Genomic DNA, 26,446 nt, shown 5'->3' on the forward strand with positions numbered 1-26,446 from the left:
CTAACCCCTGTAACATATGGAAATAATCCCATCTGGGAACGGGGTTGTCTTTGTTATGTTAATGAGACTATATCAGTGTAGGCATATTTTAAGCCAATCATGTTTGACATATAAAAGGATAAGATTAGACATAGAAGCAAGCAAAAAAAAAAAAACTTAGGAAAGATTGACGCCACATGCAGATCATCAAGAAAGCAAGGAATAGAAGCTGAAAAGAGACAAGGATCTTCCCCCAAAGCCAGACAGAGAAAGACTTCTAGAGCAGGTGCACTAAATTCAAGTTTCTAGCATCTAACTTTGAGAAAATGAATTTCTGTTCCTTACATCCACCCACTTGTGGTATTTCTATTATAGCAGCACTAGATAACTAACATAGTAGATATAACATTTTCTGGAATCTAAGATATAACTGTGTATAGTTTGTGAATCTAAGGCAGAAGTTGTAAACACAAATGCTCACAGAGAACAGGAAGGTAACAATATGTGAAATGATTAGGTGTACGAGTAAGCACTATGTGAGTGGCAAAAACTAAGGGGACTTGGAGAGCACAAGTTTACATACAGAGGGGAGTAGCAACTTAACTCTACATAATTTGTGCTGATATGACCTGGTCAGTCTTCAGAAAAAGCTTGGACAATCAATCAATCGATCGATCGATAAATAGATAAAAAAATATTTAAACAAAATGACTGTAATAATAATAACCCTAATTTATTGTCTTTAAGTAATTAACAGCTTCTGTGCATTTTCACATCTTATTTTTGCTTTGCAGCAAAATGTGACTTCAGAAAGAAAATAATATTATTGTCAGATTACAGTAAAAGAAATTAAATTAACTTAAGTGGCTTGATCTGTCAGGCCTGGGATTCAAATCAAAGTCACCTGACTTACCTAGTTATAAACAGTCTATCATGCAATGTTCCTTGGTTTGGGCAGAGAATTGTACAAATATTTCTAGACTTGATATATGCAATAATATTAATAATAATAAAAAACTGCCATTGTTGTTTAAACTTCAGCCCCTTTAAAATAAATAGACATACTTCCCTTCAGTAGATCTTAAGATGTTGGTACGAAGTCCCTGGATGGTGCAGATGGTTAAGGTATTTGGTTACTAACCAAAAGTTTGGAGGTTCAAGTCCACCCACAGCTACTTTGAAAATAAGGCCTGGCAATATACTTCGGAAAAATCAACCATTGAAAATCCTGTGGAACTCAGTTCTACTCTAACACACAGGGGGTCACTGTGAGTCATAATTGACTGGATGGCATTGGGTACTGGTAGAACATTGGGATGGAAAAATTGGATATGTGGATAGAATGCGATACAAGAAGATACCATGGAAGATGCAACAATGAAACGATTGTAGGTATTATAGGCTGGGAAAATGTATATGCACATGAATGAAAACAAAAAATAAAAATCATGAGTGACCCTTTAAAGAACAGCTTCAAGTGGTGTAGCGTACCTTTATAATGTCAGAAATCAGCTGTAGCAGATGGACACACCTTGTGTGCAGCAATCAGAAACTGTAAGCTCATTTGGAAGAAAATAATGAAATGGGAGCAGGGGATACGTAGTTTCCATTTCTTTTTGCCCGAGGAGCCTCACTAATATTAAAACCATCAGAACATATATTTTAATTGCTTCCTTTTATATATATCATAAGGAGCCCTGGTGGCACAATGGTAAAGTGCTTGGCTGCTGACTGAAAGGACAGGGGTTTGAACCCACCAGTGGGTCCACGGGAAAAAAGATGGGGTGATCTGCTCCCATAAAGATTAGCCTAGAAAAACCTATGGGGGAAGTTCTACTCTATTCTACAGTTCTCTGTGAGCCAGCATAGAACGGATGGCACAAAACAACAATATATACCATGAGCGGCTTTTGCTTTGCAAAAATTACTGTTTTTCCATGAGCTTACAATCCATGAGAAAGTTCTTCCAGGGTTCAACAGAAATGATAGAAATTAGATCCTGATGGGGGAAAAACATTTTCCGAAATTACTGATAAAGGCAATGTTGCAAAGTAGCTGTGTTTTGGCACTTCATTGAAACACCAATATTCGAGCTATACTGGGCAATTTTTTTTTTTTTTTAATTTTCTGTGCCACCTTATATAAGAGGCTCAGGTAAGTCTTGAGGATAAAATGAAATATACATGTCAAGCACTTAGCACAGGGCTATAACACGGTACCCACCAAGTATCAGATACTGTGGAGGATGCTCTAATCACTCCAAACCATCCTTTAAAATTGAGCCACTTCTTGCTCCAGTTGTTAGTTTACATATCTCAACTGTCAGCCTTCTCTAAGAAAATTGCTCCCTCACTGTAGTAATCCCCCATGCGTCTGTCAGTTTATGGTACTGTGGAGGCTTGTGTGTTGCTGTGATGCTGGAAGTTATGCCACCAGTATTAAAACACCAGCAGGGTCACTCATGGCTGACAGGTTTCAACTGAGCTTTCAAACTAAGACGGACTAGGAAAAAGGACTCGGCAGTCCACTTCTGAAAAGAATTAACCAGTGAAAACCTTATGAATAGCAGAGGAACATTGTCTGATATAGTGCCAGAAGATGAGCCTCTCAGGTTTAAGGAACTTAAAATATGACAACACAGTGGCTGCAACAATAGTCTTAAGTGTAACAACAATTGTGAGGATGGCACAGGACCTGGCAGTGTTTTGTACTGTTGTAAATGAGGTTGCTCAGAGTCGAAACTGACTCAGTGGCACCTGACAACAACAACAGCCCTAGTAACATCTCTGTCTTAGTTTCCTAGTGCTGCTATAACAGAAATACCACACGTAGGTGAATTTAAAGAACAGAAAATTATTTTCTGGGGGCTAAAAGTCCAAATCAGGATCTCGGCCACCGGATTCCTTCCTTGTAAGTAGCCTAGGGCATTGCTTGGTTCCTTAGTTTGCAGATGATCTTCACATGGTATCTCCCTCACTCCCCCAACCAGTGTGTGCATCTCTCTGTGCAGTGGCGTCACTAGGGTTGGCCCAGTGCAGTAACTCATGTTGTCTGACCATGCAGAATCCTTAGGAATGCTTATTAACAAATTTAAAAATAGAATAATATGTCATAAATATATATAAATTGTTTAAATGTAATATTTCTTAGATTATATGAATACTAACAACAAAATTGTTTTGTAAAATCTTTCTGCATTGAAATACAACATTATTAGTTACAATATTATTAGTAACTGAGTGGAAGTCTTCTTGGATTTTTCTCCTTTTCATTTAATTACTACTTCATTTTCAAAAAAGTTATTGATATAAGTTCACAAATACTAATTACCACACTATTGTAGCTAAAACACCAGAAGATTTGACAAAATCAATGACTATAAAAATACCAGCAGCAACAACAACAATAGAGTTTGCTTATAGCTCATGCAGATGAAACCACGGGATTCAAAGCATCATTGTAGTTGGATGGTAATGACAGCTCTGACAGGAGTCCATTAGAAGGTTTAAAAAGTAAATTAGCATAGAGTTTTTAGCCTTGTAGGTATATTGATACAAGTAAACTATGCTTACAAAAACTGTTATTGTTGTTATAACAAACGACAGGGATATTTTTATACAAAATAAATTTTTGCTGAAACACTGCATAAAAATTTTACAGACAGTCATTTTAGTATCACTCCCTCTGACAGTGTCACCTGATGTAGTCCATACCCCCCACTGTCTCTGTGCCTAATCTGTTGTTTTTATAAATCACAAGTGATCATACCTATGGGGTATGATCTAATTAACATAACAAAGAAAACCTTATTTTTTAAATAAGCTTGCATCCACTGGTATGGAGGTTAGGATTCCAACACATATTTTGGAGGACACATTTTAATCCATAACAGCCCCCTTTCTGGGGCAGCCTAATCCTAAGAAAGCTTGAAACAGGGATAAAAAGGCCTGGCTCCCTGACCCCACAAGGGAAAACTCTGAAGGGGCATCCCTGTTCCAGAATTCTGTGTAGCATCAGCTGAGCCATTTGAAGAGACTGTACTAGAGCCCAGTGTCTTCTGACCAGTCTTGCTTCCTCCTCTTTCCTAACAGTCTTGATATGAGAGCAGTCTCCAAATAACTTCTTGCACAGTAATCTCTATCTTAGAATTTGCCTGCTCAGGAACTGAATCTGCAACATATAATTTTAACTTCCGAACTTCAAAATTGTATGTTTTTAAATAAATTTTAAAAAATTAAAAATATTTTGTTAGCATACACTTGATACATTTTTTTCCCCCAGCTGTGCCTCTAAGGGATGAAATATTATACATACTTCTTTATCTGAGAGCCTCATTTTATGACTTCAGGCAGGATGATCTTCCTAGAATAAAAATTTAGCCTATCTTTAAAACCAATTGCCTTCGGGTCAATTCTTACTCATGGTGACCCTATAGGACAGCGTAGAACTGCCCATTAGGGTTTGCAAGGCCATAATATTTATGGAAGCAGACTGCCACATCTTTCTCCTGCTTAGCAGCTCATGGGTTCTAACTGCTGACCTTTTAGTTAGCAACCAAGAGTTTAACTACTGTGAAATGAGGGCTCCTTAGCCTAACTTTACTTGGTAATTAATGGATATAAGGTAGTTTTATTCAATTTTCTTATTTTATGTGATTATGAGGAGTGAACACATTTTTGATACCAATTGCTTTGACAACATACACACAGACACATAAAATAATATAGAAATTAGGTGAAAAATTAAAATTAACATTTTTTTTTTTTTTAAAAGAAACAAAATCTGACCTGTCCTTTATAGTTTCTGTAAGTGTAAACATTTTGATGAGGGGTAAGTTTTAGATTTTTATCACTTGAGCAGGATCTTGTTTAGATTTGCCTTCTCCAGGAGGGAAGCATAGATTTTCAAGGCTGGATTAAGAGCCACTCATATATGCTCTTAGAGTGTGCCTATATATTGCAGAGTTTTTATTCTGTTCACTGCTATTGTTTGGTTCACAGTCTGCTCTGAGAACGTTGCTGTTGTGTGCTGTCAAGTGAATTCCGAGTCATAGAGACACTATATGAAAGAGTAGAACTGCCCTATAGGATTTTCTAGGCTGTATTCTGGTGCAAAAAACCTCTTTAAAGTGTTGAAAAGCAAAGATGCCACCTTGAAGACTAAGATGCACCTGACCCAAGCCATGATGTTTTCAGTCGCCTCATATGCATGTGAAAGCTGGACGATGAACTAGGAAGACCAAAGAAGAATCGATGCTTTTGAACTGTGGTGTTGACAAAGAATCTTGAATATGCCATGGACTGCCAAAAGAATGCACAAATCTGTCTTGAAAGAAGTACAACTAGAACGCTCCTTAGAAGTAAGGATGGCAAAATTGCATCTCACATACTTTGGTCAGGTTATTAGGAGGGATCACTCTCTGGAGGACATCATGCTTGGTACAGGGTCAGCGAAAAAGAGGAAGCCCCTCGACGAGGTGGATTGACACAGTGGCTAGAACAATGGGCTTAAGCATAACAACGATTGTGAAGATGGCACAGGACTGGGCACTGTTTCCTTCTGTTGTACACAGGGTCACTTTGACTCTAAACCGACTCAGTGGCACCTAACAACAACAATCTTTATGGAAGCAGATCACCAGGTTTTTTCTCTTGCGGAGTCTCTGGTAGGTGGGAACCACCAAACTTTTGGTTAGCAGCTGAGAGCTTAACTATTGTACCACCAAAGCTCCTTATAGGTACTAAATAATTATTTGTTGAGTGAATATATTTCAAAAGAATGGATACCTTTAGTTAACAGGCTATAGTTAATTGCACAGTTGGATTATCTAAACTTTTCAATCCTGTATTTCAAGGAAGAGTTCTCTGCCTTTCCTAAGTACCGATTTGCTTCATTGTTCGTTTAAGTGCACACTGTAAAAGAATGAAGGGAACTTGGGAGGAAATATCTTCCTGTGTCTTTTTTTTTTTTTTTTTTTAAATTCTAAAGGTTTTAACCTGATACTTTTCTTTGTAGGGGTAATGTAACAGCAACATTATTTATATACTGAATAGTTATAATTATATAAAGAAAAATGGTTGTGAAGATGTGAGATGTGAGTGCTGTACTGTATATAAATTTAATCATGAGGTAGCTCTATTTTATTGGTGAGTGAGTACATACTGTTCAACTAAATAAAGGGTATAACTCATGGAAATATTCAGCTGATATTATGAGCAATGAAATGTCAGCACTGCTGTTCCTGAATAGCATACCAAGTACTGCATTATGACTTAAGTATTATATTTCATTGTATTTGTATAAGTATTATATATTTTTAAACAAGAGAATACAAAGTTAAAATATCATTTGACCTGTTATGAAAATTAGTGTAGATTTATATTAATAGATTTTAAACAATATATATCAGCATTTTATAAATATAAAAATTAGTAATATCTTCTTACATATAATGTATAACATACATTTATACATACAAATACATACGTACATACGTATACACACACACACACATATATATATATTTGTATATGGAGCCCTGGTTGCTCAGTGGTTAAGAGCTTAGCTGCTAACCAAAAGGTCTGCAGTTCAAATCCACCAGCCGCTCCTTGGAAACCCTATGGGGCAGTTCTGCTCTGTCCTATAGGATCGCTATGAGTCAGAATCAACTCAATGGCAACGGGTTTGATTTTTGGTTTGTTTTGGTGGCGCAGTGGTTAAGAGCCTGGCTGTTAACCAAAACATCTGCAGTTCAAATTCAGCAGCCACTCCTTGGAAACCCTATGGAGAATCAACTCAACAGCAATGGGGTATCACCTATAAAATATGTTGCTGCTATTGTTGTGTGCTATAGACTTCATTTCTGAATCATAATAATTAGTATTTGTTGAGAACTTGATATATGCAAGATACATATTCCTTAGCATGTGACATATTATTTTATGCAATTCTTAAAACAATCATTAGCAGGCACAATTTCTATCTTCATTTAAATGAGAAAAAAAAAAAAATACAGAGTGATTGAACAACTTTCTGACGTCACAAGACTAGTAAGTGGCCAAACCAGGATTTGGATACTAACTTTCAGACTCAAAATATGGCACATAAACTATTACTCTCAAAAATGTTTTTGAACATTGCACCCTAGCAATTAATGCAAGCTTTTTAGTCTTGGACTTCAAAGAATTTGTACAAAAGTTATCATAATGACTATTATGGATAAGTATTTATTAGGCATCTTCCAAACAGGATTAGGGATGCATACAGATATACAACTGTTTCTATTTTCAAGAGGTTTATACTTCATTTGACAATTGCAACTTAGGAAATTATTTCTTTCTATAAAAAAGGACATCCTTAAAAAAAATATTTAAATAATAACCTGACCAAACAAAGTGTGGTAGCCAGAAATTTTGACATAAATGCAAAATTTCAGAGGTCCTTGCCCCAACCAACTACATTAAAATTTGCATATTACAGTTTTAAAGAAGATGCAACATGACTTGCACTGCATTGTATTATAATCTAGCCCTAGGATCAGTTACTTTGTTATTTTCTGATTAAAATTCTTTATAAGAATATTATCATAAATTTCCTCAACTACAATTCCTGTTTTTCATTACCAACCATAGCTAGAAAGTGGAAAATATAGTAATATAAAACATCATAGAACTATAATGAATAAATTTTTAATTCTGGGTATGTTTCTACTGAGTAGCTGAAGTGTCATCTTCCAGAAGATTATAAACTCAATATTCTGTGTGTGGGTATTCCATTTTGTATAATATCCTCAGAATGTTTTCATGTCAAACCTATTTTATCTTAATGGTCAATATGATCTGGGTCTTTTTCTTTTGGATTTGATTCAATGTGTTCAGACTTCCCAAGCTAATTAAATATGAGCCTGCACTGAGTACTATTAGGAAGATAGGGCTTGAACAAATGTATCACATGCTCTGCATTCCAAAATTAGATATACATTGTTAACCACCCTATTGTAAGATTATACACAGCAATGATCTACTCAGAGAATTCTCTGTATGTATATACATCTGTGGTATTTGGAGAGGATATGCTTGAAAACATACACATGATCAATAGCTGACAAGTATATCTAACATATAACAAAACTGAAATAATATTGCCAGGTTCAGTTTAATGTTAAAACATTAACATTTCAGTGAACACTATACATAACTCAAGATAGTATCTTGCCTCTCAGAGATTACAAAATAGTGTACAATAAAGAAAGATTATATATTTGACTAGATATTCCAAAATCCAGGTATCTATAAGCTGTATTTTGAGTTCCCCATTTAAATTCAATGACTAAATAGTCATAGCTGCTCATTATTTCCCCTTAAACGTTTGTTCCTCTTTCTCCCTCTTTTCCTCTTTCTATTCCTTGTAAGCAGAGTTTGGACTATTTGAGAGTTCTATGCAAAATCACTTAACTCACTTCTTTAATTGCTTTTCTCAGTGTGAATTAATCTGGGATAACCATTCATTTGCCATGCTAATGATATTCCAAGTGAAAGCATAATTTTAAAGTTTCTGTTCCAATTTCAAAATAAAATTTGATTTGTAGCTTCCTACCACTGGAAATGAACAATCTAGACAACCTAGCTTACAACAATAAAATTAAATTAAAGAAATAAAGTACAAAATTCTGAACACATTCTATGTTTATAAATCATAGGCCATTGAGGTAAAAGCAAAGGCACTTGTTGACTGCTCCTCAGGCAAATAGTTCCTTTTAGCAGGATAACTGCTAGTTTCAATTTGATTAACTTTTATGTGAATTTGAATTTATTTGGTGAAATGCAGGCAAAAAATTATTAGTTAATTTTGAATACGGAAATTTGGGCTGGATCTCCAAAGTCACTGAAATCAGATTCTAGACTCGTATTCTCTCTTCTTCCCACCACATCTCTTTATCAATCCACCTGACATTCTTATGCCATTTTATTTACCATAGATGAGCCTAATTGCATTATGTCATTTAACTGCTCAGAATCCCACTGAGACTTTGGCCCCTTCTGAATAAGAGCCTAGCTTCTCAGTTTTCAGGACTATGAATTGTTAACTCATCAAATTCATTTGTTACTATTCACCACCAAAGTGCTTCTGCTTCCATCATAATGGTCTTTCTAGCTGTCCAATTCAGGATCTACACCTTTGTTGTGTACTTCCATATAGTTCCATGTCAAACTGAGTTCTCATGTCTTGCGACTTTGGTAATATTGTAGTGCATGAACCATTGTTAAGCAGGACAACCTTATGCTGTTTGTTTTAATTTGTGTCACAACTTGAGTGCTTTATAACGTTATTACTTCTCTCTCTCAGAGAGATTACTATCCCCAATAAAGGTTTATTATATTTTATATTACTCTAAATTCCTTTTCCATTTTCTTTAGAGTTTAATATCATACTGTGCACATAATTAATAACAAATATTTTACATATAGAAAACACTATACCTTATAGTTCCATAGGATGCTACAGTATATAAAGCACATTACCATAAAGTAATAATATTGTTTGACTTATGCATATCTATGAAATAGGTTTTATTATATCCTTTTTTGTAGATGGCATACATGAGGCCCAGGAAGGTTAAGGAATTCAATCAAGTTCACATTGCTAATAAATGGCATAGTCAATATTCAAACCTGGGAATTTCAATTTTATGATTGTGCTGAAAACGGACTGAAGCTAATTGCGAGAGTTTTACAAGGTTAAGATGTATAAAGAAAGACCAACAAATTCAAGTAATTATACTGTGCCTCTGTGTGCATGTGTGTGTTATATATTGGAGAGGATATGCTTGAAAACATACACGTAATTATGAATACAAATTTGTAAGTGTTAGTGTGGTTTTAGTATTCTCTCTGTGCATCTTAAAAATTAAAAACTGCATGTTTCAAATAGGCCATACTATTTGACGTTGACAAAAGCCCAGGTAAGTTTTCCCAATATTTTTAAGAAAACACTCTAATTTTACTTATTTTAATCAATTTCGTAAATCAGAACATTACTAGCTTTGACTTTATGTAATTTAGATTTTTTGCATTAAGTTTAATTTCTATTACATACAGAGTTAGAGGCCATTATTTTTCTAACCAAAAATATTTCTAATATAATAATAAAAATTAATTATAAAATAATATTCACTTAGTAAATTGTTTCCAGTCTCTTTTCCATTGAAAGTCAATTCAAAAGGAGAAGTCATTTTTTTTAGAAATACGTGTGTAAAAACTTTTAAAAAGCTTGCCATAATTTTATGGAAGTGTATAGTGCTCCACTGAAATAAATGTCTATTAGTTGACATCAGGTTTTTCTAAGTTACCTGGCAAAAACAAACTTAATTCTGATTCTTTGACACCCCATAAGTCTTGTAACAGTCTCAGAAAAAATGAAATTTGAGACAAACTGACTTGTGAAAACAAACCTTAGAAAAGCCATGGGTTTTGCAAAAAAAGTACCTGAGGCTTTTTTTGAGAAAGCTGCAAGCTTTTCCAAGATTGTTATAAGCTGGCTGCTCATCCGGATGGAACTCAGTCACAACTCATGCATCATGTGATTCTTATGAAAACAGGACAGCTTTTTCCTCAATTTTAGCTATAGAAATATAGTGATGAAGTTTAGTCATCAATTTTTTAATTGTCCAGGGTCCTGTTACCATAACCTTCTCCCTTGTTTCCTCAAAAAGAAGGGAGGTGAAAAATTAGAATGATATTTTTTCCCTAAATGTATATGAGGAAATTGCTTTCAAAATTCTGTTCTAGAAAATATGTCTTGACAGGAAAACCCAGGGGATTATTAATCTCCTTCTAATTAACAGGAAATATTGACCTTTCTAAAGGGTTATTTACTGGATTCAAATGTTATGCTGCTATCTTTTGCATAAAAAGAAGATGAATGTACATTAAAATGATGTTTTTAGTGATGTTAGCTGCTGTCCAGTTGATTCTGACTCATGGCAACCCCCTGTGTGCAGAGTAGAACTGTGCTTCATGGGGTATTCAAGGCTGTGACCTTTTGGAAGCAGATTGCCAGGCCTGTCGTCCGAGGTGTCTCTGGGTGGGTTAGAGCCGCCAGTCTTTTTGGCTAGTAGTTGAACATTTAGCCATTTGTGTCACCCGGGGACCCCTATTAGAGTGATAGTGTGTCAAACCTATTTTTATACACTTTACAATTCTCTGTCGAATGACACCCCCAGGTCAAAGGGCAAAGACAAAAATACCTAGGAAAAGACACTACATTGTAAAAGAAGTAAGTTTTGCTTTCATGAATATACTGGGTCTTGATGGGTTTCAAATTTTTATAGAGCATATTCTATTATTAAAGCCCCAAAATAAATGCATTAGTAAAAGAAAGACAAGGAAATCAGTGAAACAATCCATATTTGTATTAGTCTTTCTAAAACACTCGCATAACAATTTGCTTGTTCTTCAAATGGAACTGACACATGCTTCCTTGGTTTGCCATTTTCCTTTCTTTCCCACTGGTGAGCTCTTTGGGAATTGAGACTGTGTATCATCGCTGTCTCTTTTCCACACAGCACCTGCAGTGCCCTTGCTCGTAACAGGTACTATGTAACTATCTTCAATATTAGATAAAAGAGGGGTGGGTGAGGTTGTGTGTTTTGTAAACAATACTGTAAATAGATTACCCAAACAGAAAAGTATAGATTTAAATATCTCCATGATATTTTCCCATGTATATTCTTATTTTGGGAAACCCTGGTGGTGTAGTGGTCAAGTGCTATGCCTGCTAACCAAAAACTTGGCAGTTTGAATCCACCAGGCGCTCCTTGAAAACTCTATGGGGCAGTTCTCCTCTGTCCTATAGGGTCTCTATGAGTCAAATCGACTCGACGGCAACGGTTAACAGGATTCTTATTTTGAGATTCACATTTCCATTCTTAGCACCAATATGGACCATGATTCCCCAATTCCAAAATAAATGGTTCAAAATTGAAAAGAAATTTGGTTGTTTTTCTTATTGAAAGTACTAATTAACCAAAACCCGTTGCCATCGAGTTGATTCTGACTCATAAGGACCCTACAGGACAGAGGAGAACTGCCCAATAGGGTTGGCCAAGGAGTGACTGGTGGATTCAAACTGTCAACCTTTGGTTAGAAGCTGAGCTCTTAACCACTGCACCACCAGGGCTCCATGAAAGTACTAATAGTGTGACTTAAATGAATAAAACAATTTTCGACATTATTTTAGAATGGCAATATAAAGTTAATGTTGTTCAATTTTCACAGTCAAAACAATCAGATGTTATATATTATATGCATATATTTATCTATAGTAAAAAAAATACAATCGGTGGATTATGTGGACATAAATCTATTACATATGCATAATCAACACACCTGATGATCAGAAATAAGCTGTTTATTATTATTATTCTTGTGTAATTGTGAGAAGTGGTATATATTTGGTTTTCTTATTTTGGACATTGTAATTATAATTTAGTAGTTAAAATAGGTTCATAAGTTCAAGTACCTATTTTAAATAATATGATGTGGATATAGAGGAAAATGAGGTTTTTTCAACTTAGAACTTCATAAAGATAGCAACATAATTTAAGAACAATAACTGAACATGACCTCTGAAATACATTGGATACATTTATACAATTTAATATACCTTGCTCTAGGCATAAATGTGTACGACAAACCATGAAACATTTAAGGAACTTCTAAGGACAGCTAGATTTTTTTTTTAATCCTTATAAATAATTTGAAAACTTTTAACCAGTGAAGCTGAAATCTCCCTTTTTTTTTCCATTTTTACTTTTATTTATCTTTTAATAATATAATAACCTGTGAATCTCTACCCAAAACAAACATTAGAACTCCTACACAAAATTGTATACACATGACCTCTCCATTCTATTGTCCTACTTCCAACCCTAAGTAGGCAGCCTTCAGCTTCAATCTCATGCTCACCATTGCTTTCCTCTTCAGAATCATATCTCTGTGTGCACCTACCGCTCACTTACTATCACATTATCCAATAGTAAAAAATCTACTATCCGATTATTTTGCACTTCAAAAATGTATGTATGGCTGGCAGTAACCAATTCAGAGGTGTGAGGAGAGAGTAATGCTGGCTGCAGTGGCATCGCTAGGGTTGGTGTCACCAATGTAGTAACTCATGGTGTCACCCCTCCCTCCCCATAGACCTCCTTCTGTATGAGCCCCAGCCTATGCAGAGGAAGATTCCTGGGTTTCTAGAAAATACCTGCTGGTGGCAGTCACAGGTGCCCAGCTCCCGGGGACTTGCAGTGGCTCCTGGCTCCAGGCAGTACAGAGTGGCAGGGTGAGCCAGGAGGGCTGGTGGTCCATCTGGGAATGGGGCACCTGTGCAGGAATGGCCCCCGGCCCCCAGCCTGGCATTCCAGGCCAGTTCCACCCCAGGCTTGTGTCCAGCATGCTCTGATCCCTCCAGTGCGGTGGACCCTCAGAAGCTGTACTCTGGCACCAGCTCCCACATTCCACTTAGCTCCCCACCAGCTGTGCTGGGGAGAGGAGGGAGGAGGAGATGGGGGAGTAGAAGGAAGGAGGGAGAGGCGGCAGGGAGGAATTGTGAGCCGGAAGAAAGAAGGAGGAGAACTAGAATGAAAAGGAGGACGAGGTTGAGGGGGTTGGAGCTGACCAGCGGGAGCTGGCGCATCACTTCCGAGTTCTGAGGCAAGTGGAAGAGCTTGAGGTAACGCGGTGCATCCCCACATCCCCGTCATCCTCCAGTTTTGAATAATGCAGATTTCACATAACAACCTAATTTTTGGAACCTATTGTTGTGTGCCATGGAGTCCATTCTAACTGTTAGTGACACTATAGGACAGAGTAGAACTGTTCCATAGGATTTCCTAGGCTGTAATCTTTAAGGGTCAGATTGCCAGGTCTCTTCTCCTACGGAGTGGTTGGTAGGTTCTAACCACCACCGTATGGGTTAGCAGCCAATGGCTTAACCATTGCTCCAACAGGGCTTAAATTTCTTGGATGAGAAAACCAAAATCACCATGACTAACTCTGGAATTTAATCATGTCCGTAAGTGAGAGGTGGGTATATAACTAATAAAAAGATTTAGAGCAAACTTTTGGAGACTTTTTTTCTTTTTAATTTAGTATTATGTTGTGGAGAGTCATCCATATTGCTGCACGCTGATGAAAACATGACAGCTTTTCCACCAATTCTGACCATAGAAATACAGCACTACTGCTTTAGTGCATTTGTTTTCGTCTGTTCTACAACACTGCTTTATGTGACTATACCAAGTATGCATATCCACTCTCCTGTGGCTGTACGTTTGTTATTTTCTAGATTTTTTTTTTTTTTTTATTGTGAATAGTGCTGCTTTGAATAGCCTTGTTATAGAAGAAAACAGAGGATGCTGAAAGCTAATTACTTCCATCAGAGACATTGTAAATCTTGGTACAAGGCTAAACACACACCAACAGATTTCTCCTCTTTATTAGGCATGAATATAAAATTGTATACTATTGTTTACCTGGACTTTTCGGCCATCATACAATTCTGTCTCTTGATTTCTCTTCTTTTTCTGAAAACATTGTCTCTTTATTTGTCAAACACAAGAGGCACTATTAAAAAGAAAAAAAAAAAAAACACACCTAATTCTGTTTGACTCACTCAGAAAATGTTATCCCTTTCTTTGGATTAAGGAATGAAGACCATTTGAAAATTGCAGTTGTTAGTTGCCATCAAGGTGGATCTGACTCATGGTGACTCTATATATAACAGAACAAAATATTGTCCAGTCCTGTGCCATCTTCATAATTGTTGGTATATTTTAGTCCATTGGTGCTGCCATTGTGTCCGTCCGTGTCACTGAGGGTTTCCCCCTCCTTTGCTAGCTCTCCACTTTACCAAACCTGATGTCCTTCTCTGGTGGTGCAGTGGTTTAGCATTTGACTACTAACCAAAATGTCAGCAGTTTGAATCCTCCAGCCACTCCTTGGAAACCCTATGGGGCAGTTCTATCCTATTCTATAGGATGGCTGTGAGTTGGAATCAACTCCACAGCAATGGTGTGTTTTTTTTTTTGTTTTTGTTTTTTAATGTCCTTCTCCAGTGATTGATCCCTCCCAACAACATGTCCAAAGTCAGGGAGTCAAAGTCTCAGACAATATCTTATAATGCAGAGAGTTTTCAATTGATAATTTTTAGAAGTAGATTATCAGATCTTTCTTCCTGGTCTGTCTTAATTGGGAAGTTTCTCTGAAATCTGTCCACCACAGGTGACCTTGGTAGTATTTGAAATACCAGCAGCATCATACCAACATGCAAGCAGCCACAGCGTGACAAACTGACAGATTAGTGGTGGATTTTAAAATTTAGCCTTACTAACTAGTGAATGAAAAACGTATACCAACTTATTTTTAAGTTTGATATTCTTTTTCATTCAAGTAACATCGTGAATGTCACAAAAGTTTTTCTGTAGAGCACAGGAGGATTTGTTTCATGTCCACAAAAAACAGATAAATGAGTTGAAAGATGTTGAGATCATGAATATCAGTAAGTGAAAATCCTTGGCGCTTCTGCATCCCATCACCAATTCTATTGTTTTTCTATTAAATATTTCTTCAATCTGTTTCTTTTCTTCCCTTGGTTTTATTAAATTCTGATCATCTTTATCTATAATCCTGCCACACAGTCTATGTCCTAGTACTCTAACTTTTAGTCTAATCTATCTCACATGCCACCACCAGGCTCTTATCACCAAGATAAGAAACTGATTATGGCCTTCTTTTGCTTAAAATGTTTTAAAAGCTACCCAAATATACAGGGGAGAAAAAAAAAAGAGAGAGAGAGAGAGAGCAAGACAGCCCAATTTACATGGCAGGGAACACATAGATCCCTGCCATATTTTTCAGGCTCAGTGCTCTGCAACACAGAGCTTGGGATCAATCACTCCCATTCAGACTATGGGACAAGTACATAGGGAGAGTGAAGTGAATTGTATGCTTAGGGAGACAACCACAATGTTTACTCAATAATTACGAATGCCTCGGTGCCAATCTTCTCTTTCCCACTTATTAATTGTGTAGTCTTGAGTAATTTATTTAACTTCTCTGACCTTCTCTTGAGAGAGATAAGAAAGATGAGAGAGAGATTGAGAGAGAGAGAGAGAACAAGCATTGAATGAGAGCAAGGACCGCTGTTTAGAGTACTCAGTCTCTCAACAAAGAGTCATTATTTCATAAAAGATAGTGTGTGGCAAAACACCTTTGCTGCTCCAAAAAGGAGAAAGAAAAGTAATATAAATGCATGCAAGAACAATATGAATAATATAAACAACAAGTTAATGTACTACAGCAATAACATTTTGAGCAGGAGATTTTAATGCTTCTTTCAAATATTAATTTCTCTTTTATATTAAAATGTGAGCATTAGTTCTGAAAATTGGTGTTTCTGATAAAATATAGCAGTAAAAACAAGAGTAAATATTAAGAAAATGGCAGCTCTCTGTAGGGGATCCCACCCCATATGAATTCTTTCTCTTTAAACTTCTGAAAGTGAAATGCTGACTAATTATCCTAAGTTGTATATGCTTGCAACAGATATCTGGATAGTGGTAACATCTGGCTATTTAATGACATCTGAAGAAAAACTGCAGATGGGTGAAAATTTAGTGTTTTATCTGGAATTTATGAAATTTTCTTAGGCCAAGAGGACAAATACAAGTGCTTCCTGATAAGCCCACCCACCTCAATTCACAGCATTTCTTCATTAACTCTTCTACTGTTATCTAACTGACATGTGTCCAGCCTGTTACAGCTGTATTTGCAAAATCACCACTGAGTTTGCAGACTGGCTCCTTTCCAAGAGCTTGTAATCGATGATTCTATCATTCATTTAATGTTAAGTATGGCTTGTAGGTGCCACTCATGGAACTGTTCAAAAAGTCAGATGTGACTTTGGTAACAGATTAAACATTATCTTTAATTAATGGATCTGTGAAGAGAAAAGAAAATGCAAATCTACAAGCTCCTCACATCCTAGACCCAGGCAACTTGACATTTGCATTGAAATCTCTTTCGTTTTGTCTTTTATAGAATAATGCCTTACCTTTATCTTTTAAATTAAGAGATGTATCATGCTTACTGAAGAAAAAACTCATGTCACTTGGAAAGACATGTTTATAGGTGTGCTGCAGAATTTTAAGTGTAGGCAAAAAAATTTGTTGAAATTGACCAAAAGCAGTTCACAAAACCTGTTTGGGGTCTTCATGCAGTGTTATCAACAACTACTAATACATTATTTCACTTTTCTTCATGTTCGAATCAGCTGTAATCACACTGTAAATTTCTCTTTATGAAAAATACATTTTTTAAATGTGCATTTAAAATTTTCCACATTTTAATTTTGAGCTTTCTATTGCTGACAATCCAAATTATTGTAGCTGATATACTACACTACTAAATATACTTTTATTTATTTCATGATAAGCTAATGTATGGCTGTTTATTATTATTAATATAGTAACATAATATTGCTAAATATTCTTAAATTATATACCTATCTATAAGTACATATAGTTAAATCTATATTTGGTTACAATATGAAAATAATATACAGCATTTTATCTCCTTAAAAGCATCCATCCTCATGATATATATATAAAACCTGAAAACCCTCATGGCACAGTGGTTAAGAGTTTGGCTGCTAACCAAAAGGTCAGCAGTTCGAAGCCACCAGGTGCTCCTTGGAAACCCTATGGAGCAGTTCTGCTCTGTCTTGTAGGGTCGCTATGAGTTAGAATCCACTCGGCAATGGATAAAACAAGTATGTAAAACTCGTAGCTACCTTACAGGACAGGGCTCCATATACATGTATATAGATATATTTTTTATCTTATTCACTTGTATCCACAGAGATAAAGAAGTAGAATTGACAGTAGTTACCTTTGGTTTGCATTTACATTCTTTAATTGTAAAGCATGTTTTGGTAGTCTGTTATTGGCTGGACAGTTTGGAATTAGCCTTCTAATTACCCATCTAACTGGCTGTCTAACTTGTTGCAAATGTCTAGAGGTTATAGTTTTCTGCATGATTTGGAAAATAAATGAGAAACTCACTAGATAAAATCATTATTAATGATGGGAAAGAAGCCTGTCAAAAAAATGACCAGATTAATATTCACTGTAAAGATAAATCCTACTGTGTTTTAACTGCACTAATGGTGTAGAGGGAATGACTGACTATGTGGGGTAGAATACTGCATCTACAATTTATACTTAGTATTTTCAGTTAATGATATTATGTGTATGGTAATATGTGGTTTTGGATTGTCATTGATATTAGCTGGTTAATAATGTAATAATTCTTTCAGAAAACACAAAGGCTTATAATCTTTATTTTTCTTTCAAATAATTGCTAGATTTTTGAGCTTCTCCCATGTGCCAAATACTAGGCTTAATTTAATCACACATACACGTTTTTATGTAATTATGTAAGGAATACATGATCATTTCAGAAAATTTGGAAAATACATAAAAAGATAGACATTTACTCATAATTTTGCCACATTAGCATTATGAATAACTATTGAAAGAGTTCTGCAGTATGGATATTTTTTATTAGCCCTGTATAACATATATGACTGAGGCTTTAGGATAGAGGTAAGAGGTTAGCTAAATTGCCCAGGAAGTAGAATAAGGATGTACTGTAATTAAGAATGACTTTAGATTTGCTATTTGTCTATAGAACTGGTATCTTGATACAGGAATTTCAGATGTCATTGTTATTTTATTTTTATTATCATCATTTTTACTTCAAGAACAACCTACATGTAAGAGGTAGGAGTATGTGTAGGTAAGGGCAAATACTCTGAAGATCCAGATTTGAAATTAACTCTTTGGTGTTCTTGCTGTGTGACTTTGAACAAATTAGCAGACTTGTCTGTGTCTCCATTTACTACTCTAAAAATAGTAGTACCTACTTCACAGAATTTTTGAAGCTTAAAGTGCTAAGATTTCTAAAGCATTCAGAACATTGGCTAGTGTACATATTATGTACTCGATAAGGGTTAGTTACAAGTATAATCATTTTCATCTCCATCATCATCATCATTACCATCATTACCATACAGCTGTTAACCACTGCACCACCAAGGCTCCTCAACAATATTGTGCATGTATAAAATCAGACTGAAATAATTTAGTAGAAGGAGACAGCAATACAGATGTTTTTAAAAATTGTCCTTTAAAAGTAAAAAGGCAAACGTGTGCATTATTCCCATCTTTTCATTCCTAAAGACATCAATATTTACATTGGGCTTGCAATATGTCTAACATTCTTCTAATCCTCTTGAAATAAGCCTCTGAAACCTAACCTTAATTGTTCACACAATGGGCACTCTACCATAGAAGATTGTTGATACAGGAGATGTCTTTTCAGCTGCTCTATTTGAGTCCGCGGAATCTTCACCCATTGCACTCGATACCCTCAGCTGTGACAATGAATATGCTGTTTCTCTGTCTTCTGAATTCTACCACATAAACAAAACCAGAATTGTAATGAAAGGAGGAAATAGGCACTTGTAGAACAGAGAGATTCTGTTTTACATTGAGGGTCCTTCTTTTCCTAAAAGAATTAAAAAGTTTAAAGAGCGCCTTTACAGACCAGAGAATACAAAACAATGCTTGATCTTATCAAATATAGTTTCTCTTCTTAACTTACTCCTACCTTTAAGGAAATCTACATATATTTACTAGAAATAGAGATAGAGATATGATGGTTAATGTTATCAATTGGCAAGGCTATGATTCTCAGTGGTTTGGGAGACATTATGTAATCATCTTCCATTTTGTGATCCGATGTGAGCAATCAGTCAGTTGGATGCAGAGTTTCCTTGGGTTGTGGCCTGCATCCGGTATATAAATGGGTGTTCTGGCAAAGCATGCTCTTTCTCCACCCTGTAATCTTCTCTTGTCCGACCTCTGGTTCTTGGGATGTAAGCCAGCAAAGGCCTCCAGCCTATTGCCTGACCTGCAGATTTTGAATTCACCAAACCCCACAACCCTGTAAGCCAGCAACAGTTTCCAGCTTGTCCTGACTTGGAGATTTTGGGTTAATTACCCCTGCAACCATGTCAACCAGCAAATGTCTTCAGCCTGTCATCAGACCCATGGATTTGGGACTTGCCAGCCCTCACAATTGCATGAGTTATTTCCTCTCAGTTGAATGAGCCATTTCCTTGAAATAAATTTCTCTCTATGTATACCTATATATGCTTCTGTGGTTTTACTCCTCTACAGAACCCACACTAAGACAATATGTGTGTGTGTGTGTGTGATATGTATATGTGTGTATGTGATACGAGATGTATATGTGTGATCTGTATATGATATATATATTTATATATGCATATACTATGTATGCATATATAATACATACTATATACTTTATATATACTATATATATTATATATCATAATATATATAATACTCCTAAAGGAATGGCAATTTACTAATGGCAATAGGCTCTTCGACTCATAGTTGTTACTCTTGACAATTTATCTTTTAGAAGACATGGTTAAAAAGTGGTGTTTAATTTCAAGTTGTAAGTGAATAAAATCACTTTCTTAAACAATGTCAAAAGCTAAAGGCATCTATCTTTACAAGGATAAGCTTAAAAACAAAGTGCTATTTGTAACATTGTTGTGTTTCCTAGTAACACTCCTAGGAGGGAATATAGTCTTATAGATGTAAAATGTTTATTTTACACAAATTATGACACAAATATTAGTACTGAATAATGTGTAACTACAATAGTTATCATTATCACTCATCATCATCAATATGAATTGAATATATACTCACCTATTTATTATAGACACAGTTTGATTCATCTCTGTCTCTCTCATTGAATGCAACTGTACTATTGAGTAATTATTACCTAGCTAATCAGTTCATTTTATTTATTTTCTGATATCTAAATTATTAACTGGCAATTAAATGACTGGATTAGAATCATGTGTCTATATCATTATATTTTAGATTTTTCAAGGACATACTGTTATTTAAAATTACATCAATTTGACTTTGGGGGAAATATGTTCAATCATATGCAGAACTCTGAAAAGTATTATTTCTTGTACTTTTTTTCAATACATTCTGTTTGATACTGACTATGGGTCAGGGGTCTTAGAAGAAATACAAATGGAATGCTCCTTAGAAGTGAAGATGGTGAGACTTCATCTTGCTTATTTTGAACACATTGTCAGGAAAGACCAATTGCTAGAAAAGGATATCATGTTTGGTTATGTAGAGGGTCAGTGAAAACAAGTGAAACCCAAAATGTGATGGATGGACACAGTAGCCGCAACAATAGATTGAAACATATCAAAGATCATGAAGACGGTACAAGAGCAGGAAATTTTTTTTTCCTGTTATATGTGAGTCTGAGTCAACTCAAAGGCAATTAACAACTACAATGGGTCAGGTACTACAGTAGGTGCAAATCCAACATGGATGGGCAATGGTGTATACCATGAGGTTATTTGTAGTTTAGCTGGTAAAAAGCTCAAGGCTGATAGTTCTTATGCTGGTAGCTGAATAATGTCATAAAAAAAAATCAAAAAAGGCCTTTTTTTTCCCCTTTTTATATTTGCTTTTGTTCTCATCAGTGTCACTTCAGATATGTAACATGAATGCCATATCACCAAGAAACGTGTGGCTTGGATTAAAAAAAAAAAAAGCAGGCAGAAAGGATTACAGGGGCAAGTTTTCTTCTTACATTTGTCCTTTTTATTAGGTAAAAAATTAAAAAAAGAGTATTCCCAAAGCAAAATTCTACTAATGTCTCATTAACCAGAACTGAGTCACATGGCCAAGCAAAGTTGTAAGAAAAGATAGAAAGTGAGTATCTGTTGAAAATAAACATGATTTTCATAATTGGTTAGATTTGGGATGGTAATACATATTTTTAAACAAATATGATTACCTCTTAGCAACAAGAAGAGGATTGGGTGACTGTTGGTTGAAAAAAGTAAGATCTGCCATATTTAACTACTCTGTACTAAATCAGAAATATAAAACATATTGCCTTCATTTGACGTCCATTCAACAAATATTAAGTATCCATTGCGTCATATTTGAATATCACTATACTAAATATTCGAATTATAATGTTGACTAAAACAGAAATAAAACTTGCCATAATGGCAAACATGATATATCAATACAGCATAAAAGCAGACTCGTTTGCATTGCATGGAATCATATTTTAAGAGGATTAAAAGGTATCTCACTTAGAATGAGCAGGTTAACAATCAACTGCCAGAGGAAGGCTTGTCTAACCTCAAAACTGAAAATAAGTAGAAGCCAGCTATATAAGAGTTTGAGACTTCTAAGCAAAATGAATAGCACTTGTGAAGACAGAAAAAGACAGCATGACTCCTTCACTGAACTGAAAGAATCTCCTAGTCCTAGGGCTTTGTTGTGTGTGTTTGCAGTGGCAATGAGGATAAGAGAAGAGTGTGTGAGGTATGAGTGTCAGAGGGAAGGGTGGAGAAGTAAGCAGTGGCCAAATTTGTTGGGTGAAGTAAGTTATGTAATTTAGAATTTACTCTAAGATCAATAAGAATCCATCAAAAGTGTTTTAAGCAGAAGAGTGAAATGCTTTGTTTTGCATATTTTTGTAATGTTCCAAAGAGGAGAATGAATGGGACTTAAGCAGGGCTTGAAAGAGGGAGAACAGTTTAGTCAGCTATTACAAAACTATGGCTGAGAGATGATGAATCTTAGAATCAGGTAGCAGCAGTGGGAATAAAGTAAAATTGACATAATCAAGAGACACAAGGATTAAAAATTGACAGGATAGGTTATGTTATATGTGGGGTAAAGGATTAGGGAAAAATAGTGACTATAGACATTCAAGTTTGAGAAGATAGTGGTAACATTTAATGAAACAGGTGACAAGGAAAATGAGCAGATTGCTAGAGGCCAAAGAAGACGAGCTTGATTTTAGAGATATTGTTATCACCATTCAGACGTCTGGAGCCCTGGTAGCACAGTAGTCAAGAGCTCGGCTGCTAACCAAAAGGTCAGCAGTTTGAATTCACCAGGCTCTCCTTGGAAGCCCTATGGAGCAGTTCTACTTTGTCCTATAGAGTCCCTGTCTTAGGCTGGGTTCTATAGGGAAGCAAAACCAGTGAAGTGTATAAATATATATATATAGAGAGAGATTATATCAAGGAAACAGCTCACGTGATTGCAGAGGCTAGAACGTCCCAAGTCCATGGATCAGGGTAAAGGCCTCTCCCAAGTCACACAGCCGCAGAAGCTGGCAAGCCCAAGATCAGCAGGTAGAAGAGCAGGGCTCCTGCTCACAGGCTGCGCAGATCTACGAATCCCAGGTTCGGCAGATAGGCTGACAGTTCAAGTCCCAGGAATGGGAGATGAGATGACAGGAGGAAGCCACAGGACCTAGAGAGAGCAAAAAGCCAGAACGTCTGCTTATATTCATATGTGGGCCACACCCCCATGGAGACTCACTTTCATCTGATTGGCTACTCACAGTATATTCAATCATAGAAGTCATTACATTAAAACACTGAGAATCATGGCCCAGCCAAGTTGACACACAATCTTAACCATCACAGTCCACACCTTGTTGACTTGGCACATGTACACATCACCTTAAACCATACATAATCTCTGAATAAAGACAATTAGAAAGTCTCTTCCACCTAGCTTGATACAACTAACACACGTACAATCAAAAACGCACTAGCCACGTTTACAGCTTATATTTTATAAGTGAAGGAAACAAAAATATTTGATGCACACATACAAAGTAGAAATACTCATAACAATTACAGTCCCCATTTCTGCAACTGGTCACAAGGCCGTAATTGGTATTTAGAACTACCTTCTGCCACGATGCATTCTATATTCCCTTTGCCCTCAGCAAGCACCTCACCTGGTCGTGGTTCTTTGCCTGCTGGGGAGAATCAAACCTTCATTCCTTAAGGGTCTGGGTCATTAGTAGTCATGTCAGAATTAGGTCGCTGTAGTTTTCCATTGACTTTAATCACAGGGCATGGTAGTACTAAGAGATGCCCCAAGGAATCTCCTGCATTCCAGACATTACTCTTCTTTACCTCCATTATGTAATATCAATCTGATTTCCTCTTGGTAATCAGAATCAATCACACCAGCCAGTATGGTAACTCCCTGCTTTGCCTGTTGATCCAGAGGCATAAGGAGCCCAAAGCGGCCAGGTGGCATTCTTAACTTCCAGTTCAATGGAATCAGTGATGTGTCTCCAGGTGGGAGCATTCCTCCTTTTGGAACTAAGACCTCTAGGCCTGCAGAGCATATGTTCAAGGGGACAGGAAGCTAAAATCTTGCCAGTGGGTCACTAGGGGTAATAGTGAGGGGTGCCACTCCCATTTACACCCCTTGATTCCTGGACTCATGAATCCTGGCTATGGGAGAAACAGCACCATATATTGGACGCTGGTTTAAAGCATATACAGCCTCCTGGAGAACATTGCCCCAACCCTGCACGGTATTGCCACCTAGCTGGCGCAGTAATTGTGTCTTTAGAAGGTCATTCCATCGTTCTATCAATCCAGCTGCTTCAGGATGATGGGGAACATGGTAAGACCAGTGAACTCCATGAGCATGGGCCCACTGCCACAATTCATTTGCTGTGAAGTGAGTCCCTTGATCTGAGGCAATGCTGTGTGGGATACCATGATGGTGGATAAGGCATTTTGTAAGTCCATGGATGGTAGTTTTGGCAGAAGCATTGCGTGCAGGTGAGGCAAATCCATATCCAGAGTAAGTGTCTATTCCAGTAAGGATAAAATGCTGCCATTTCCATGATGGAGCTGGTCCAGTGTAATCAACTTGCCACCAGGTTGCTGGCTGATCACCTCGAGGGATGGTGCCATATCGGGGACTCAGTGTTGGTCTCTGCTGCTGGCAGATTAGGCACTCAGCAGAGGCTGTGGCCATGTCAGCCTTGGTGAGTGGAAGTCCATGCTGCTGGGCCCATGCATAACCTCCATCCCTGCCACCATGGCCACTTTGTTCATGAGCTCACTGAGCAATGACGGGAGTAGCTGGGGAAAGAGGATGACTGGTTTCCACAGAACGCGTTGTCCTATCCACTTGATTGTTAAAATCATCCTCTGCTGAGTTCACTCTTTGGTGAGCATTCATATGAGACACAAATATCTTCACTTCTTTAGCCCATTCAGAGAGGTCTTTCCACATACCTCTTCCCCATAAATCCTTTTCTCCAATTTTCCAATCATGTTCCTTCCAAGTGCCTGACCATCCAGCCAAACCATTGGCCACAGCCCACGAATCAGTATATAATCGCACATCTGGCCATTTCTCTTTCCGAACAAAGTGAACAACCAGGTGCACTGCTCAAGGTTCTGCCCATTGAGAGGCTTTCCCTTCAGCACTGTCCTTCTGGGAGGTCCCAGAAAGGGGCTGTAGTGCTGCTGCAGTCCACTTTCGAGTGGCACCTGCATATTGCACAGAACCATCTGTAAACCAGGCACGAGTTTTCTCTTCCTCAGTCAACTGATCAAAAGGAACTCCCCATGAGGCCATAGGTGCAGACTGGGAGATGGAAGGTAATGTGACAGAAGTGGACACCATGGGCATTTGCGCCACTTCCTCATGCAACTTACTTGTGCCTTCGGGTCCTGCTCAGGCCCGATCTCGAATATACCACTTCCATTTAATGATGCAGTGCTGCTGTGCACGTTTAACTTTATGGTTCTGTGGGTCAGACAACACCCAGTTCATGACGGGCAGCTCAGGACTCATGGTGACTTGGTGTCCCATGGTTAAGAGTTCAGTCTCTACTAAGGCCCAGTAACAAGCCAAAAGTTGGTTCTCAAAAGGAGAGTAGTTACCTGCAGAGGATGGTAGAGCTTTGCTCCAAAATCCTAAGGGTCTGAGCTGTGATCCACCGTAGGGGCCTGCCAAAGACTCCAAACAGCATCTCTATCTGCCACTGACACTTCAAGCACCAATGGATCAGCTGGATCATATGGTCCAAGTGGCAGAGCAGCTTGCACAGCAGCCAGAACCTGTTGCAGAGCCTTCTCTCCTTTTGGTCTCCACTCAAAACCAGCAGCTTTTCAAGTCACTTGATAAATAGGCTGGAGTAACACACCTAAATGAGGAATATGTTGCCTCCAAAATTCAAATAGGCCCACAAGGCGTTGTGCCTCCTTTTTAGTTGTGGGAACAGCAAGATGCAATAACTTTATTTTTTTTTTATTGTACTTCAGGTGAAGGCTTACAGAACAAATAGTTTCTCATGAAACAGTAGTACACATATTGTTTTATGACACTGGTTAACAACCCCACAACATGTCAACCCTCTAACTTCTCAACCTTTTTTTTTTGGTGAAAATACACATAGCCAAAGATACACCATTTCAAAAATTT

This window comes from Trichechus manatus, unplaced genomic scaffold, assembly GCF_000243295.1.
Source record: "Trichechus manatus latirostris isolate Lorelei unplaced genomic scaffold, TriManLat1.0 scaffold00381, whole genome shotgun sequence".
NCBI classification, from domain to species: Eukaryota; Metazoa; Chordata; class Mammalia; order Sirenia; family Trichechidae; genus Trichechus; species Trichechus manatus.